We start from the raw sequence: 10,263 nt of genomic DNA on the forward strand, positions 1-10,263 counted from the left end.
TTTCGCAGTCCCGAGCTAATGCTGTTTACTCAAACCTCTTTCTACTTGACGTAAGTGTTTAGCGGGACTTACTAACTGTGACTCGATTATATTGGCTCTAACGGTTCAGAAAAGGTGTCAATCACCTAAATCGACCAATGGGTTCCAAAGATATGATCCTGCGTAGTATAAACTACGCCTGCTCCGGCTCCATTACGCACTACGCAGCCAGAAGGGAGAGCTTCACCACCACGTTACTTGTCTTTTTGGAGTTACATTTTCTAAATGAATGGCCAGTGAATGAATATATATATATATGTGTTTACTTATTTATTTGGTGTAATAGTATTCATTTATAGTCCAATATTATCCTTTTTATATATTACTTATGTGTTTGGTGGAACTGCATCACAGTGTTAGCTTAACCAAGAAGCCACAGGAATGATTAGGCAAAATGCTAAATGATGTTACTTGTCTTTTTGGAGTTACATTTTCTAAATGAATGGCCAGTGAATGAATGTGTTTACTTATTTATTTGGTGTAATATTATTCATTTATAGTCCAATATTATCCTATAAGTATAAGCCAGTGAATTAATATAATCTCTTGGTTTTTCCACATTTGTTAGATGAGGTGTGACCCCAGCAGGACAAAGCCACACACCCAGAAGACTTTCAGGGAGCAGCTTGCTGCAGAATTGTTGGAGTTTTCTGAAGGCCCTGCTGAAGGCCCTGCACCTCCACCACTCACATGCATGCCCGAGTATTATGGGGAAGATGCCACCAAGGTCAGGAAGAATTGCAGGAGGTGCCTAGATACTGGACTCAAAAGGGTGAAGACACCTGTGTACTGCAGGAAGTGCCAGGTTCCTCTGTGCTTCACTGTAAAAAAGAACTGTTTCAGGGAGTGGCACGACCTAAATACTGGAACATTCAGGTAGGTATAAAGTTCAGGTAGGTATAACATTTTGCGAGTGTTTATTTAAAAAAAAAATACTTGTTGTTTTTATATACCTAGTGTGATTGTATTGTATAGTGTGTTGGTAAAATGTTTCAAATAAATATGCCCCAGTTAGAGTCAAATGTTACCTATGTTTCCGTTTTTTTTTATTGTGCAAGTACACCTACACACAATGACCTACAGTGTATTTTATAGTGCGTTGGTACAGTTACATACACACACAGCTACACTTACACATACACATATACACATACCCACACAGCTATACTTATATACCCACACAGCTACACTTACACATACACACCTACACACACACACACACACACACACACACACACACACACACACACACACACACACACACACACACACACACACACACACACACACACACACACACACACACACACACACACACACACACACACACACACACACACACACACACACACACACACACACACACACACACACACACACACTTATTTTTTTAAGAAATATATATATTTTTTTAATATTTATTTTTTAATTTGTTTGGGTGGAATGAATACCTATAGTGATGATTCAATGTAATACAATGATTTGTATAGTCTGGTACCTGAAAAAGTTCAAATGGCACTGATGGAACCACATGTGCCCAAATGTGCCCAAAGCTTATTCCGCCTGGACTTTATTTTCATAAACCTCTCTAAAAAGGTCAAATGTCACTTGTTTTGCCTCAATCTTGATACAGGGTACTTATACTTTGGATTTCTAAAGCTTTTAGGCTACTAACCCATCATTCAAGGTTGGTCTTCACTATAAGTAATGGGTTTTCTTTAGGCGGAGACAGGAATTTAAAATGTTTTGCTATGTTCCATCTGAATTTACTCTGACACAGACACATCAATATTGATTCTGACACTTCTACATCCAACTCACAGATGTAACCTTGCTTTGATAACAACAATTATTCATATAAACCTTTTAGAAGTGAAGTTATAGTCATTTGTTCTGGGAATGTCATTTTCGAGCCTGAAACCTGAAAAACAGGCTCGGGGTTTAACAGGTTAAAGGCAATGTGAGCGTCCATTCCCATTGGATAACGGAGAATTGTACACCCGGAAGTAAGTATTCCTCTTACTGTCGATTGATTTTACAGTGATATCTGCACTACTCATCGACTAAAAAACACCAGATTATCCTTGTTAATTACACAACATTGATTGGTTTAAATTGTGTGCAATGCTTTTGTATTTTTCCCCTTCGATTCGGAGAAACAAATATTTGTTCTGAGTAAAGGATGGCAGAAGACACTACACTACCCAGAATCCCCAGCTATCGTTTGGACTACACCATGTGCTCTGTTTGACAAACCCCGTTTTTTTCACCATTCATTCCGATGGCTGGCGTCTATGTCACATGATCTTCAAATTTCTCCCTGCAGAAAAAGAAAATATGGCCGAACTTCGTTTTATTCTGGTGGAAAATGCCTATTTTAAAGTTAGTTTGGCCATTAAAATGCGTTTTGATGTCATTTGATGCGAGAAATATGAGTTGTTATTTCAGATTATGTGTGCAGTGGATGTACATGATCTTTAGTTTGCTAGTTATTATGAAGATTACTTCAGGAAATCGCGACGTTTTCATTGTTACCAAGTTGGTTGCTAGGGACGCTGCTATCGATATTATTTATTTTATGTTGTGTAACTGTTTAATGGTGTTATCTTTATTGCTACCCCCTTCCCCGTCAATGTATATCGTTGGTCCACAGCACAAACATATTAGTTTAACAAAATCCGCATCTAAAGATAGCCTACGTTATTTCCCCCTGTGCAATTCCAGTCTCACATCTCACAGCACATCGTCATTAACAAATACCGGAAACAGACCGAAAACATTTAAAAAAAAAAAAATAATACTTTATTCCGAGTGTGCTTGCTTTTCTCTTTGAAAGTCATCACATAAAGGCATTGTAATACACGGTTCGGCTGCATTACATATTACATATCTGCCGTAGTTCTGTATTTATAGAGCCCTGATGAGAAGACAAACATGAGGAACTGAAAACGTGATGTGGATCATAAATATATCAGCCATTAAACAACATCTTACATTTCTTTTCACACAATGCGTCTCCTTGCAGTATCAACACTAATTCGGCTCACTTTTATATTTGATCCAATTGGTAGATAGGCTGTATTTACACCATAAAGGTGCACAGCTGATATAAAGGGACACCTAGTGGTTAAAGCATGTTATTGAATTTCATTATTTTTATTATTAGATATTAATACGATCCCTATAAAGTATATTCATTACTCGTTATTCTCTACTAATAGTTAATTAAAGACTGTATGTAATGACTATTTTGCACATCCCTTTCAAGATTTCAAGATGTTCTAAGGTTTATTGACATATCATATAGGCCTACACAACTGTGGTGTAGTTCTGCACTGAATGAAAAACTTGGGTTGCAGGTTCCTCAATAGTGCATTACAAGACATCTATCAATATTTGTGCATACCTCCAGCAATGTTAACTATGTTGAAGCACTTATTTTAACTGATATTATACATAATGTATTATACTCTTATAAGATGTATGTAGATATTTCATCTCCGGCCTTGTCAGGTATTGAACAATCAATAAATAAAGAACACAGCATTGTTGAATATAAAACACAGAATTTATGTGATTATACTAAATGATTTTCAAATAAACACAACTGCATATTTAACTGTTACACATGCTGATGTAACGCAAATGTTCCAACTTGGGATCAATAAAGTATATCTCATCTTAAGCTGATCGATGGCTACTGCCATATTTGCAAAATGTGCCACTGAACCTTGACAAGTGCATGTTTCAGGCTTATCAATTAATGTAATGTAATGTAATGTTATAACAGGGGTCACAAACATAAGACCAGCTGTTAAATAAAGCTCTTCTGACCTTAGCTGGCATGTGGGTAGGGCCTATATATATTAATACTGCCCATAATGGGCACAAGCAATTTTCACCCATTTATTAATTATATGTTTTAAATGTGAATGTTTCCTGTCCCCTAAACCTCCAGGGATGTACACAGTTTAATACTGGCAACTTCTTATTATGGGAAATACGAAAACGTCTTTTAAAACTACAACTCCCAGTAGAGACGTGCCATATAGAACATGTTGCGAAACAGAATAGCCAGCATGTGTAGTTCTGGGGACGGGGTGGGGGAGGGGGGACGCGGTGGACTCGTTCAAATCCAGTTTTGGACAGTCTGCCGTGGTTCCATCCCATTTCAAGTGCTGTTCGAGAATCGGCTTAACCCTCGGAGCACACTCTCCAATCACAGAGCTTGAGGACTATCACGGGGTTTGTCAAACAGAGCACATGGTGTAGTCCAAACGATAGCTGGGGATTGTGGGTAGTGTAGTGTCTTCTGCCATCCTTTACTCAGAACAAATATTTGTTTTTCCAAATCGAAGGGGAAAAATACAAAAGCATTGCACACAATTTAAGCCAATCAATGTTGTGTAATTAACAAGGATAATCTGGTGTTTTTTAGTCGATGAGTAGTGCAGATATCACTGTAAAATCAATCGACAGTAAGAGGAATACTTACATCCGGGTGTACAATTCTCCGTTATCCAATGGGAATGGACGCTCACATTGCCTTTAAGGGCAGCCGACACAAACGAATGCCGTGCTTCCATGAGCGTCAAATCCCGACGCAGATGGGAATACATTGCAATCAGTTGAAAGCTATTTGCGTCCCTTTATGACGCTGAAGGAGCCTAGAAGCGTCACAATTGGACGCCACGGACACTGACCAAACGTCGCTATTGGACGCTTAGGGAGTGAGAGTGTGTTGAAAGGACACGACACGACCAGATTGTAATTGGTATTGGTTACCGGTGGTTTTATTTGTTACTGCAAGTAAGTAAAATGATGTACACAAACAGCTTGGCCCAACAACGGGTCAAGCTGTCACTATCCAACAAAAGGGGCCCCTAAAAGAGAGTTTCCCAGATATACAAAAGGAATGAAAATCTCACTTCTAAAGTGGAAACTAAACAATAAACAAAACGGACTGTGGTATAACACAGCTGGTGCAGGTCTACAGGTGCTAATCACCTGGATCTACGCAATACACACAACAATGCTGATCTATAGGCGCTACTCACCTGGGTCTAAGCAATACACACAAACATGCTACAACACACTGCCAAGCAGTCTAGCGAAATCACGGAATGGAGGCTTTGTCACAAGGAGGGGGTTGAGGCGTCTGTCACAAAATACAGAGCCTCCCGAATGGTGTCCGTGCCCAGCCTTTATACTCCTCCCCCGGATGACGTGGCAGAAGCGAGCAGGGATTGGGTGACGTCTGTCGAATCCCCGCGGATGTTGAGAGGTCGGGACGGCCAATGATAACAGAGGAACTGCACAGCTCATTTACATCTACACACACACAACCAGAGTTAAGGGCACAAGGTAGCAGCGGCTGTAACGTGCAGCAACATGTGGATTAATGAAGTTTAATATAATCAAGTGTTAAATCAGACTTTAGTTCCACCTGGAGTAAATCCACCAGCTACCCTGCAGTATACAACGTCATTCAGACTAGCTGCACCTTTAACAGCTTTGAGAACACTTTCATGATCAATCATTATAAAACATATCATATATATTATTCTGAAATGGACCAATCTGCACAACGACTACTTTTACTGTCTTTCACTATATTTTGATGAGAATACTTTTCTACTTTCACTTGAGGAACATTTTGAATGCAGGACCTTTACTGTAACAGAGTATTCCTACACTCTGGTACTTCTACTTTTACTCAAGTACAAGATCTGAATACTTCTACTTTTACTCAAGTACAAGATCTGAGTACTTTTCCCACCTCTGCACATGGCATCATATAAACATATATTTCTCTTGCATTTGTAGCTATGAGACAATATATATATAATATATATGTCAATGTGATAAACTAAATCCTCGTTGAATGAAACTGTTGGATCAGTGCAGTTATCGCTCTGTGATTAAAGCAATGGTTGCGCAAACATGAACTCATATGAACGTTTCATCAGTGTGTCCTTAGATGACCACTGGAACCTTGATCTGTTGACTGTGTTCATGTGCCTGGGAGTATACTACATGGTATTCAGTGATTGGATGCTGATCATGATTATTGATTGACTTTGGGGGAAGATATCAAACAAATAGCTCAGCTTTAAGGGTTTTTATCTACAGACACTTCTTGAAGTTCTGAAATCAAGTAACAGGGGGTTACATATTGTAACCCTAGTAATTTAAGCACAGACGGAGCCCTCTACTGGACTCTATGGGTACTACTCTCTATCAGGCTGTGCGTGCTTTCACCTACTGAGTTAACGTAAACGTAGCCGGCCAATCGGGGCGAGCCTACCTGAATGCGCGCGCAGGCCCACAGTATATAAAGGCGGCTACACCCGCCGCCCACTATCCTATACACTCTTCAGCGAGCGGACTAGGAAAGACAGGGCCCCCAGGTAGAGAGCTCCGCCTGTGCTTATATGACTAGGGTTACAATACGTAACCCCAGTGGCGGCCGACCCATAGGGGCGCTAGGGGCGCCGCCCCACCTCTTCCCACATACAAAACAAAATAATAAAAATAATATTTAATTTTTTTTTTTTTAAAAACAATATTTAAAAAATATATATATTTTATATTTTTCTTTTTAATGAACAAGGTAAATATCATACAATTGGTATCAGTAAAATGTATAATCTACGATAAAATCTCGTTTAAAATTGTGTTACAATGTCTAAAGTTACTGATAAGTCACATGTTTCCTGCCTGGCCTTGCCCGTGGCATTAGTTTATCATTAGCGGGCGCCGTGCAAGAAGCCCCCGAGCCAAACAGCAGCAACCAGCATGTTGCAAAAGTCTCAATAGTAAACTGTGCCGCAGAAACATAATTTCAGCCAATCAGCGCCGTCAAATATTTTGGTCACGAGGGCGCTCACGTTGGCGCCCACGTTGGCGCCCACGTTGGCGCCCACGTTGCTTACGTACGTTGACGTGAGTTGTTTTTTAGACTCGTGAGTGACCAAGGTGACGCAGTAGTTGGATGAGAATGGCTTCGTGTGCAGTTGGAGTCGCCGGACCTCGGTCCCCGCCCAATTCCGTTCAAGAGCTAATCTCCAATCCTTTCGAAAGGAGAAGTTTGGGAGATAAACTGTTGCTTAAAGACCTTGGACCGGACCAACCCGATTTGTATATATCGCAGCAAGCTCGTGAAAAAGACAAAACGTATCAACGAGGCTTCTCACTTAGCTGGTACACCAGAAAGGCATGGCTAGCTGGATGCAAACAGGTAAATGCTGTCTTTTGTTTCCCATGCTTGCTCTTCAAACAGCCGGGGACAGATACGATGTGCCCGTGGACTGTGATGGGGTAAACGATATGAAGCATTTGTCCGAAAAAATGTGCACAAAGTAACATATGACAAGTACCTTCAAGCTAGCCATGCTAGGCAAAGCTAACATAGCATAACAACACAGCCGTTAGCTCTTAGCACTCAGCTCACAGTAGTGTTAATTTAGTCAGCTATTTTTTAATTTAGTTTTAGTCTAGTGTTAAATTTCCTTTTTAGTTTTAGTCATATTTATTCACCTTCATCCTGTTTTTATTTAGTCAAGTTTTAGTCGACTAAAAGTCTGAGCATTTTAGTCTTATTTTAGTCGACTAAAACAGTAAACATTTTAGTCAAGATTTAGTCGACTAAAAGTCTGAGCATTTTAGTCTTATTTTAGTCAAAGAAAACTAATTATTTTAGTCTACTTTTTGTCAATGAAAACTGTTGAGTCTTTTTTAGTCATCAGATTATATAGAACATTTCAGTCAAACTAGTCTAGCCAAAACCAATAATTTGTCATTTTAGTATATAAATAAATAAGATTATCTTGTCCTTATTTGATGAAAAACACAGGTTGAATGATTAAGAAAGCAGCTTTGCAGAGAGTATCTGGTTTGTGGTGGTTTTACCAGCTGTGTTTTGGCCACATTGCTTCCTTTCTGATAAAACAATGCATTCGCTTTTTTTCTCCGCCTCATTGTAGCGAAAATGGGCCCAAATATCACATCGTTTCTTTCTCCCAAGCAGTGGTGGCTTTAGACTTTTTCGTTGTCAGTCATTTTGACGGACAGGATTGTAACATTTCCGTCATAATCCATTATTATCCGTCGAGTGCACAATGTATCACTCACTCGCGCTGACGGGGGGAGGTATTCGGTTAACGCGACCACTGCTCCTAAGCCCTGTTGTTGCCATTTTATTTTCTGTTAAATAAGGTTAGTTAGACCATGAGTTAGACCCGAGTCTTCCTGACAGTTCATATTGTGCAGCTGCCGGTGTAATTCAAATGTACCGCCGCACGCAGCACAGAAACAGCTGCTGCTCTGCCGCAGCACCGGAAATGGAACTGCTGGGAGAAAAACTGACTATCAGAGATTTAACGTTATCTTTGATAATATTTCGTCTCCTCATTTTTCGTCAACGAAAGTAAAGAGAGATTTTGTCATAGTTTTTATTTAGTAAACTACATTTTCGTCTCGTCACTTTTCGTCAACGATATTGCATGATGATTTCGTTACAGTTATTGTTTACTGCTGTCGGTGCCGTCTCGTCATCGTCTCGTTTTCGTCATGAAAAAAAAGGTCGTTGACGAACATATTTCGTCATAGTTTTAGTCAACGAAATTAACACTAGCTCACAGCTCTTCATATCTGTTCAGAAACTAGACAAAAGTTAAACAAGTACAAACCACAGACTGCCTGTGTCATGGTGAATACAGTCGCTGGTTTATTTATGTCTGTATAGGCCGTTGTTGTGAGTGTGGACGGTCGGAGCATATATAACGTTAGCTTAGCCAAGCTACATTTAGAAAACACGCATTTTAAAAGGTTTCTCGCCTGCCGTCTGTCTGCAGACTTGTCAAAGCATTAATTCATGGTTTTTACTAACCGGTATCAGTTACTTCAGCATAATTTTGAAACGTGTATTACAATTAAATCACGGTCAAATATGTTCATCTTGTTGTAGTTGTAGCTAGGGTTGCCAACTTCCAGAAATGGAGAAACGGGACACATGCATGTGTCCCCCACGCGCGTGCTCGCGAAGATTTTCGGGTTTCTGGCGTATTTAGTTACTTTTTTTTGTTACTTTATTTTGGTGTTATTTAATTATTTTGGGGGAGCCAGCCCCTAGGGTTCGAAAAAGTTTTTGGCCGGCTACGTTTACGTAAACTCAGTAGGTGAAAGCACCAAGCCCCCAGGAAGTGCGCCGGAGTCTGATGAGAATATTCGTGCTGGTCAAACGGCGGTACTACACTTCCTTTAGGTTGCTGGGCCCGGAAACACTTTTTCACATTGACTTACATTGGGAAAGAGTGGTCTGTAACTCGTTGGATAATTATTAAACTAAATAAACTACCCAGTATGAATGTTTGTATAGCCCGTATTAAAAACATTAGTTTTCAAGTTGTAAAAATGTGCTAATAAAGTTATTCTGAGAGTTATTTCCCTCGGCATTATGAACGCGCATCTAACCCACGGGACCGCGCTGCCCGGCACGTTCATGTTACGTGTTCAGCACTACATGAGTTTCTCTTTACCCATGGATGCACAATAACAACGGACCATATCGCCTTACTGCCAGCCCACGGAGCTGTAATAATGGATATATTGCACATGTTTGCTGTAATTCATCATTTGTAAAATATTATACTACATGGGCTGTATGATGTAAATCTTGTACCGTACATTTTGTATTAAATAAAGTTAATATTACCGACGTAGATTAACGTTCCTGTAGCTTCTTATTGCACTAACAAGCTTATTGCACTGTGTATATATATATATATATATATATACATTGCAATAATTCTTTCATGCTAAATGAAGCTCTGTTGGATATCACTAGATCCTGTTACAGCATAATATACAGTAACGATTGATGTGCACATTAGCATAATTACTAGCTAGCCGCTAGCTGCTAACTTCATAATAACAATCCATTACCATGCTGTCATGAACGTGCGGTGCTGTTACGTGTACGCAAATTGACGTGCTTGATGTGAACGAGCATTTTGGTTAAAATTGCGCATGCGCTATGAGTGCACATACGGGTACTTCTCAGGCATGCCGGGTAATCTGTGACGTTTCACTCTCTCAAAAGTTGGGCCATTTTATCATCATGCGCTAATGAGCAACTCTCATAGGAATGAATGAGGCCCCGCCTCCCACGCTGTATCCAGTTCTTATTATACATCCATGGAAAGCACGCACAGCATGATAGAG

Source organism: Pseudochaenichthys georgianus, chromosome 16 (assembly GCF_902827115.2).
Source record: "Pseudochaenichthys georgianus chromosome 16, fPseGeo1.2, whole genome shotgun sequence".
Taxonomy (NCBI): domain Eukaryota; kingdom Metazoa; phylum Chordata; class Actinopteri; order Perciformes; family Channichthyidae; genus Pseudochaenichthys; species Pseudochaenichthys georgianus.